This window comes from Alnus glutinosa, chromosome 6 (genome assembly GCF_958979055.1).
Source record: "Alnus glutinosa chromosome 6, dhAlnGlut1.1, whole genome shotgun sequence".
Lineage (NCBI taxonomy): Eukaryota > Viridiplantae > Streptophyta > Magnoliopsida > Fagales > Betulaceae > Alnus > Alnus glutinosa.
The window spans coordinates 19,767,249-19,777,780 of NC_084891.1; the positions used below are offsets into that span (position 1 = coordinate 19,767,249).

At 35.0% G+C, this 10,532-nt stretch overlaps 1 long non-coding RNA gene across 1 annotated transcript; it reads left to right on the forward strand.

The window, feature by feature from the left end:
- The first annotated feature begins 2,844 nt into the window (after positions 1-2,844).
- Positions 2,845-4,811, forward strand: LOC133870442 (uncharacterized). Its single transcript, XR_009900734.1, has 3 exons — positions 2,845-3,222; positions 3,351-3,412; positions 4,759-4,811. It is a non-coding gene; the product is annotated as an uncharacterized LOC133870442 (long non-coding RNA).
- The last annotated feature ends 5,721 nt before the right edge of the window (positions 4,812-10,532 follow it).

Sequence of the window (10,532 nt, forward strand, 5' to 3'; positions counted from 1 at the left end):
TTAAAAAAAAAAAAAAAAAAAATCATACAATAGAGATAAGGGAATGAAACAGATCAACTATGCTTCGATATAGCATATTGGAACATACCTAAAATGTAGCCCTAAAAATTATTGTAAAATACACGATTTTACATTGAACAAAATAAATGACATGCCTTTTTATGGACGCCCTCGCTTGTTTCTTCTATGGAAGTGGAAGTGTTTGAGACTTTCAAATGCGGTCCGGACCCCGAGTTGCGGAAGCGCGTGGGATTTTGAGTCTATAAGAGGAAGACTTGATAATGGAAGAGGAAAGCTTTTGTTCTTAGCTTAGGGGTAAAGCTTGATAAGAGAAGACGTAAGTTTGAGGGCAAAATCAGGATCTTTTCTTTTGCCCGTAGCAGCGTCATCTCAAAAGAATGAACATCATGTGGCTTGCGAAATTTCGACTGACACGGCTGAAGCAGACTTGACTTGTGGGACCCGAGTGCACGACTCACGTCTGCTCCGGAGCTTGGAAGAATTGAGTGCTTTTGATAGATTGGAGGAAGAGCGTGGGCTAGCTCCTAAAGAGAAGGTCATGAAATGTTTGGTCATTAGTGACCTGGAAAAAACTATTCTTCAGGAGGAGATTAGTTGGAGACAAAAGTCAAGGGTCCTTTGGCTTAAAGAATGTGACAAATGCACTAAATATTTTCTTTGTGTTGCCAACTCGAATAGGAGGTTCAATTCCATTGAGTCACTCTCTGTAAACGGCTCAGTTTCTTCCGTTCAACTGGTTATTAGGGATTATGCTGTTTAGTTCTATGAGACCTTATTTGCATAACCGTATAGTTGGCGGCCTAGGCTAGATGACCTTGCTTTCAACTCTTTGGATGCGGTGGAGGCCTCTTCGTTAGAATTTCCTTTTGAGGAGAGGGAGGTTTTAGAGGTGGTTAAAGGTATGAACAGAGATAAGAGGTCCTGATGGTTTCTCCATGGCTTTCTCCAATACTGCTAGGATGTGATCAAGATTGATATCATGGGGGTTTTCCAAGACTTTCATGCTCATAGTAAGTTTGTTAAAAGCCTTAATGCCACTTTCATTGCTCTAATCTCGAAGAAGTCTAGGGCGATGGATCTTAAAGGTTTTCGGCCTATTAGTCTTGCAAGGGAAGTTTACAAGATCATTGCTAAAGTTCTTGAGAATAGATTAAGAAGGGTTGTGGAGAAGGTTATCTCGAAACCTCACAATGCTTTTTTTTTAAAGATAGGCAAATCCTTAATTCAGCTCTTATAGCAAAGGAGTTTTTGGCTAGTCGAATCAAATCTGGTGAACCAGGGGTGCTTTGCAAATTGGATATTGAGAAGGCATATGATCATGTCAACTGGGACTTCTTATTGGGATTCGGCTTGTATGCGGTAGTGTAAACTACCGCATACATGTTGTTGTCTAAAACAACACCTCTTTAGACAAAAGAGAAATTGTGCCTCATCACTTTTTTCTTGGGATACAGAATTCTTCATTCAATGCACAACTCCATGATCCATTTCTAGTGCTCCTCGATACACCAATGTACACTTTTCTTTCTTGTTCTTCGTTGGGTGTTTTCGTTGCTCAAAGATGGCAGGTGACATTGCTATCGGCCTTAAGCAGATCAAGAATTTTGTTTTCCTACATATAATCTGTTCTCTAAATTTTCTCAGCAGTCAAACGGAAGCTAAGAGGAGAAAGGAAGTCAGAAACATGGAAAGATTAAAAATATGACATATATATGCTTGGAGGCTGGAGCAGCAGCCACCCATGAGAAATAAAAGGTATGGTTTTGGGGAGAAATGGTGGCACTCCGTCTAGTTTCTTTAGTAGCTCTTGTAGGCTGTGGCAAGGGGATCGTCTGTCTCCTCTTCTGTATGTTATTGTTATGGGAGCTCTAAGTAACATGCTAACTACTACTGTTGACAAAGGTTTTCTATCAAGCTTGACACCTATTGTTCACGGATGACATTTTGGTGTTTTGTGGGGCTAATCCTGACCATCTCTGCTATCTGCGCGTGTTATTCTTGTGCTCTGAAGCTGTCTCAGGTTTAAAGGTAATTTGGCTAAGTTTGTTTTGGTTCGAGTGGGTTGTGTGGATAATGTGGATAGACTAACTGGCATCTTGGTTGCCCTTAAAGTACCTTGGTCTTCCGCTGGGGGCTGTTATAAGGCAAAGTGTATTTAGAATGGTGTTATCGAAAAGATTGAGCGGTGGTTGGCTAATTGAAAGCGGATGTATATCTAAGGCCATCTCCAACAGACTTGTTACTTTAACCAAAAGTATCAAATTTGACTATTTTGAACATTTTTTCCCTTCCAACAGATTAGCTACTATAACTTTTTCTCTTCAACATTGAACAGTGAATAGCCAACACTGGCTATTCACTGTTCATCTGTTTATGAATTTTTTATTAATATTTTCTTTCTCTCCCTCTCCCTCTCCATCATTTAATAAAAGAAAATGATTAAAAAACAATATTTTAATGAAATGAAGAGTAGAATAAAGAGTATTGTTGGAGTGTTTTTAACTATTGGAGTAGCTAAAATAAATATTTGTAGTTTTTGAGTAGCTACTTTAACTTTAACTGCTGGAGATGGCCTAAGGGTTGTAGGGTTACCCTTTTAAAGAGTACTCTTTCCAATCTTCCTACGTACTTCTTGTCTCTTTTCTCCATTCTTGCTAGTGTGGCAAATCGTATAGAGAAGTTCTATCTAGATTTTTTATGGGGAAGGTTAGGTGAAGATTTCAAATATTACCTGGTTAGTTGGTTCAAGCTTGCTCCCCTATTTCTGAATTTCAGGATCTTCAATAGGGCCCTTTTAGGAAACAGTTATGGCGTTATGTGCACAAGAGGGAAGCATGGTGGAAAATTATTGTGGATGCTAAATTTGGTAGTGCGTGGGGTGGGTAGTGCTCTATTGATCCTCCTGGGTCTCATGGAGTGCGGCTATGGAAGAATACCTTGCCGACCACACCTAGGGGGTTTGTGTGTTGATGAGGATGTTGCTCAAGAGGCAATGATTTTTCTGTCCAAATTTTAAGGGTGACGGTTAATGCTCTATACAAGTTTGCAATATTTCTTAGACAATGGTAGATTCCTGGTAATATTCATGCTGATCGCTTTTGTTGCAGCCAAAAACAGTTAATGCATTAATTTCGGCGGATAAAAGCTGAGGAGGTAATATTCACTGATGAGAGGCTTGAAGACAATTCTTACTGGGCAAAGGTATGATATACTGTTACTTTATATGTGTTTTCATCCATTTTATTCCACCTTGCTATGATTGTTTTGTAATTTATTTTGTGTGCGCGCGCGCGTATATTAGATTTTGACCTCTGGTCAATTCTCTTCAGGATGGGGCAGAACGTGGCTATGGTGCAAAAGCACAAGAAATTCTTGGGCAAGTTAGAGGACGGTATGTTTTGCTGTATGGCATCTATATATGTATCTTTGTTGAAGATAACATTATTCATTCTGTTGAGGTAAAAGCTGCCTTAATTCTGTTATGCTTTTCCTCCTTAGGGATTGGTATTGCTTCCTACTATTAAGAAAATAACCCATATCTCAGAGGAAGCAACGTCAAAGAAAAACTACCTAAGATGAACAACACTAGAATAAACTTTTGTTGCCAAAAACAAGGGAAAGATGAGAGAGAGTGAGAGAGAGAGAGAGAGAGAGAGAGGTACAACGGCTGCTTATGATTTCAAATTATGAGTTGTACCTCAAAAAACCTATGAGGCTAAGGCTGTAAAAGAACCAAACTGTTCAATAACAGTTTGACTTAGAGCTTGGTTCGTTTAATAAACAAGTCGAGCTAGAACAATAATTTTTACTCTAATATTAAACGATTCAAATTCGAATAAATTCGGCTTGACTTAGTTTAAGATCGTTAGCAATGCCCGTATAACTCGACTTTGCTCGATAAGTTCGTGTGTGTATATATATATATATATACATACCCATTAAAATATTAACTTTATATGAATGGGTATATGTATGTATTCAAATATGTATACGATAATAAATTAACACTACTATATTAACATATACATAAATACAACTAAAATATGCTAGTGTATACTAAACAAGTTTGCAACTGAAACTCAACTTAGTAAAGGCCCATTCAAGTTGTCTTCCCCCACCTTTGCATATGCGATAACTTTATATGAATGCGTTGTGGAAGAAAAAAGCCTACTTGAAGAAATATTTGTAAAGTGTGTGAGTGGTAGGGTATAGGTTTGCAAAGTAATTTGTATTCTAAAAATCCGTTTGGTAACATAACAATGAAGAGTGTTTTTCAGTGTTCAGTTAAAAATAGTGTTTAGATAGCAAACCAAACACACTCTTAAGATTTATATTTGTTTAGGTGGAGCTCTTAGGAAAAGGTAGTTGGATTGCTGGTGATGGTTTCATTTCATTGTTGTCCCAACTTTGACCCTTTTGTCACTCCAATTGACGAGTGGAGCTTTTTGTGGGGCGGCCATAACTTTATCAACAAATTCTAGTCTAGATTCAGTCTTCTCCGATAATCATGGAAAATTAGTGAAATGATATTTAGTAATTTGCTACATCATTGTCATATACTTGAGATGATATGATGTGACAGTGCAAACAGCTTTTAATTTTTCTCTTTTATAGGTTCTTGTTAATTTAAAAATTGATTTTTACTGCTACATCATCATAGTTGCTAGTAAATGGTGTCATTTCATTGTTGTCCCAACTTTAACCCTTTTGTCCTTGCAATTGACGAATGGAGCTTAGTGGGGCGGCCATAACTTTATCAACAAATTCCAGTCTATATTTGGTCTTCTCAGGTAATCATGGAAAATTAGTGAAATGATATTTAATAATTTGCTACACCATTGTCATATACTTGAGATGATACAATGAGACAGTGAAAACAGTTTTTAATGTTTTTTACTACAGTTTCTTGTTAATTTAAAGATTGATTTTTACTGCTACACCATCCTAATTGCTGGTAAATGATGTCATTTCATTGTTGTCCCAACTTTGACCCTTTTGTCCTTGCAATTGACGAATAGAGCTTAGTGGGGCGGCCATTACTTTATCAACAAATTCAAATCTAGATTCGGTCTTCTCTGGTAATCATGGAAAATTAGTGAAATGATATTTAGTAATTTGCTACATCATTGTCATATACTTGAGATGATATGATGTGACAGTGCAAACAGCTTTTAATTTTTCTCTTTTATAGGTTCTTGTTAATTTAAAAATTGATTTTTACTGCTACATCATCATAGTTGCTGGTAAATGGTGTCATTTCATTGTTGTCCCAACTTTAACCCTTTTGTCCTTGCAATTGACGAATAGAGCTTAGTGGGGCGGCCATAACTTTATCAACAAATTCCAGTCTAAATTCGGTTCTTAGGTAATCATGGAAAATTAGTGAAATGATATTTAATAATTTGCGACACCATTGTCATATACTTGAGATGATATAATGAGACAGTGAAAACAGTTTTTAATTTTTTTTACTATAGTTTCTTGTTAATTTAAAGGTTGATTTTTACTGCTACACCATCCTAACTGCTGGTAAATGATGTCATTTCATTGTTGTCCCAACTTTGACCCTTTTGTCCTTGCAATTGACGAATGGAGCTTAGTGGGGCGGCCATTACTTTATCAACAAATTCAAGTCTAGATTCGTTCTTCTCCGGTAATCATGGAAAATTAGTGAAATGATATTTAGTAATTTGCTACATCATTGTCATATACTTGAGATGATATGATGTAACAGTGTAAACAGCTTTTAATTTTTCCTTTTTATAGGTTCTTGTTAATTTAAAAGTTGATTTTTACTGCCACATCATCCTAATTGCTGGTAAATGGTGTCATTTCATTCTTGTCCCAACTTTAACCCTTTTGTCCCTGCAATTGACGAATGGAGCTTAGTGGGGTGGCCATTACTTTATCAACAAATTCAAGTCTATATTCGATCTTCTCCGGTAATCATGGAAAATTAGTGAAATGATATTTAGTAATTTGCTACACTAGTGTCATATACTTGAGATGATATGATGATGTGACAGTGAAGACAGTTTTAATTTTTCTTTTTTATAGTTTCTTGTCAATTTAAATGTTGATTTTTACTGTCACATCATCCTAATTGTATGACCAATGTATAACAATATACTAAATAACATTATTTTTCCATCCTAATTGTATGACCAATGTATAATAATATACTAAATAACATTATTTTTATAAGAGAAGTGACACATACATTTTTTACACATCTCCATACAACAAAGTTTCAAATCAACTATTGTGCATAAATCCAATGATATGTAAAAATTATGTATTTATATCATTTCTCTTTTTATAATTATGCACAATTTGGTAAAGCTACATTACATCATCATAAAAAATAAAATTAAAAAATTAAAATAATAATAATAATAATAATAATAATAATAATAATAATAATAATAATAATAATAATAATAAGAAAAAAATAAAAATGCCTTATCAACCGGATTTGGACCACTATAATAACAAAAGATGTAGAAAGTCTCATCAAGTTAAAGTAGGTAATGCGTTTGGCATATTGCATAGGAAAGAAAAATGTAAAATCAGTCCATATGATTTACTTGATTTATAATTAGTTTTTTGTGGAATTAAAATAAACTCAGAAGTTTCTGAAATATGTCAAAAAAAAAAAAATAGACTCATGGAATGATTTGTATTTTTAGCATACTCCAAAGACTTCTGAGTTCATTTAATACTGTAGGGATTTAATTGTAAATTATGTAAACTACATGGACTAATTTTGCTTTTTTTTCCTATTGCAAAACTTGGTGATTTCGACCTAAAAACTGATGACAATGAACCTTTTATAGTCTTCACTTTGTGTACCCTTTATAAAATGAGACATGTTATATGTACATTTCTTATATATATTTTTTATAAATCAATTATCAGATCGGTAAGGATCCACATGAAAATTCTAATGTGTCCTACAAATCAAATATTTAATTTTAAAAAAAAAAAAAAAAAAAAAAGAAAAAAAAAAAAAAGGATAGGATATGATATGTAATCAAGAGTTGATTATACAAGGAACAACCGTCAATTTTGGTTGTTTCTTCTTGTAGCCCCCGCCTAGGCTTAATATTTTATTGTGTGTACAATCTAGCCTGGTTGGATTCACATTCAGCCCCCGCTCCTTTCCTTCTGGAGATGACGATGAAAAGCATTGATTGGCTCAATTATCTACATCAAGCTTGAAAATCCGAGAAAGGCCACCGAAAGCAGGAAAAAAAGCAGGCCCACCACCACCACTGTCTCCGTCTCCGTCGTCTATATTATCAATGAAAAGAATTGAGATGGAAGTTCAGGCCACTCCATATATGGCTCTATGGATGATGCCTTAATTAACTTTCTCCTCCACCCCTTTGCTTTCTACAATTTTTCCCTTTATTATTATTATTATTATTATTATTATTATTATTATTATTATTATTGCTATTGTTGTTGAAGCAAAGATCAGATATGCTGGAGGTGCAGACGGGTCGTATTTCCGGTGACGGCTGGGAAATCAACGATCTCTGCAAGTGCCATCTCTCCTGTAACAATGTAGAAATGAATTCCCCATCTCCCGACGGTGGAAGAGCGACAATGATTTCACGCAGGAACATATTCCTGCCACCGCAGCTTTACAAAATGGGAAGACACGTGTCAGAAGGCCACCTCTCGACATTACCAGCACTAAGAATGCCTAGCTCGTTCCCTGGAGCTTCCTGCCCAAACAATTGAAATTATTGATATTATTATTTGTGTAATGCTATATACTATATCTTATCTCAATTCCGCTCGCTTTTATTTTGTTGGGACGATCGATGATCAAGCTTGTTCGTTGGCTCTTGGATTAACTCTTTCCATTTTATTTTATTTTTAAAAAAAAAAAAAAAAATTATGAACTGATAGAACACTACCAAATCAGTTCAATAAAATATAAAAAGCGACTTGAAGATGTAGAATATAGCTGATATTATGATGGTCATGGTCATAGGCTACTGATCATAATTGTAATGCAAGTCAAGAGAAGTTATAATCCCATCGATCTCTCTCCTCTGCTAATTACGCTTCTACTGCAAAACCATCAATCATGCTCATCTTTGATTTCCGTGGTCTCTCTGTCATCACTTTTTTACTGGTTAGGCTGGAGTGTGATTGTACAAGATCTGTTGTTTTTGGAATTTTTTTCTTTTTTTTCTGAAATTTCTCTGTATTCCTTTTCTTCGAAATCTCTCTCTCTCACTCTCTCCCTCGTAGCTCCTTAAATTGTAGGAAAGAGTAATACTAGAAACACATTTTTTTGTGAATAAAAAGTGATATGTTAATATGATTGAATGAAAATAAAAGAAATATATGCTGATTTTTCATATGAGCCAAACCCCGAAAAATGTTTTCCATAACTAAAATCGTTTTTAAGAAAATAATTTCAACTGAAAAACATTTTCAATTCAATAAAAAATATTTTACACCGAAACAAATGAAACTTGCATAATAGTCCCAAACCCTAATCTTCTCAATCAAGCCCTAAAACCCAAGAAATATTTGGAAAATCGGAGATATTGCATTACCTTTTTCCTCTCAAATTTTGTAGATTTCCCTTTAAACTGGGATGTTCTGGCCAAATCCGGCCAGCTGGCTGGGATTCGGCCTTTCTGGCCAGATCCAGCCAGCCAGCCGGAATCCGGCTGTTCTGGCCAAATTTCAGCCGGATTGCCGGAATACGACCAGTTTGGTCGTCGGAATCTGGGCTGACCAGATTCAGGCAAAGATGGCCAGATTCCGTCGCCGAATTCCAGCGACATTGACTGGATGTTGGCGAATTTGGGTACCAGCAAGATTTTGGTGATGGTCAATTGCTTAAACGTGAAGGTCGACTGTGTCGTTTAAAAATGGTTGAATGCATCTTCGGAAAATGATTTACGCTTTTAAAAAGCGTAAATCATTTTTCGAAATTTACTAAGCATTTTTTGTCAAACAGAAATCATTTTCCGATAGACTATTATTTTCGCCCCAACCAAACACTGAAAAATGCCGAAACCATTTTCCAGAAATCATTTTACGCTGAAACAAACGAAGCATTAATTTCTCTCTCTCTCTTGGCTGAATTCCTGGTCCTAAAAAAAAAAAAAAAAAAAAAAAAAAAAAAAAAAAAAAAAAAAAAAAAATCAGAAAAATCAGAAAAATCAGAAAAATATTTTTTAAAAAAAAAAAAAACTGATGACCCACCTACGGCCACCGTGGTTTTTTTTTTTTTTTTTTTTGAATTTATAAGGGTAGTTGTCTTTTTGAGATTTTTTAAGAATATTTTTGTCTATTTTGGGACAAAAGGGGTACATTGTAATTTTGATTATGTAGTTTGGAAGGGGGGAGGGAGAACATTAATTCAATTGTAAATTGCATGATAGTTCAAAGAGAGTATATGGACCTTTTATTTTTTATTATGTGATTGATGTGGTCTTAGTGAATGTATATCAATAATAAAATTATCACTCGTAATAAAACGAATCATTGTCTAATAGGACTATAGAAGGGGTGTCGAACCTCAAAGACTGCATTGGTTTTATTATCACAAGATCTACTCTAACTTAACTCAACAGAAAAATGATTTGTTTGTTTTTGTTTTGAAATTAAATGCTGAAACATAAATGATAGTGTAAATAAATGGGAGTAGAGGATAGAGAATTGATTTCACCACTAACCTCATAACAATGGCTATTGTATTTAACAATGGAAACTCATTCTTTGCATGATACGACTCGTGTATATTTGTCAAGCACACATACGATGTCGTTAAGAAAACACCATCACCAAGAAATAAGTATAACCCAACTTTGGTTGGCACAGATCGTCCACCTACCACTAATTTGCAACACGATCCGTCTTCTCTAGTCATGAACTATCAAATCTCTCAATTTAGTTACAAACAATCAAGGAATAAGCATAACTCATCTTCGGTTAGCACGAATCATCTACCTACATTGCACTAAACTAGGTTATAGTATGCTTCATCTTTCCTAGACATGGCCTATCAAACTCTCTTAATTGCATGTCAAAAAAAAAAACTGTTGCATAATCACAAAAAAATAAGAACGATTTGAGTTCAATCAAGATGGAAAGCTTTCTAAGACAAGATAAAGATTTCATCAAAATTGAATATAAACATTAAAACCAATTAACACAGTTGCAATTCTCTAGGTTATACAAACGTCATACATATGCAGAAAATTCCAAAAAGAAAACACAACTAAGCTATTGCTACTTTGGATATTGCTACTTGGATAGGGCAACAACAACACCTTCTGGAAGAGTTAGCTACTCATAGGAGTGCTGGAATCGGATTTTGCAAAACTTCTCAGGTTGGCTGCCAATTCTCTCCTCCCAAAACTTCCTCTCTTGCAGCGTGTGTGTAGACTAAATATATGCAAATTCTTGACATTTCCTCCTCATGAAGAAATAGATATTTGTTCAACATTTTCTCTTCTTTTCTCTGCATTGTTGCT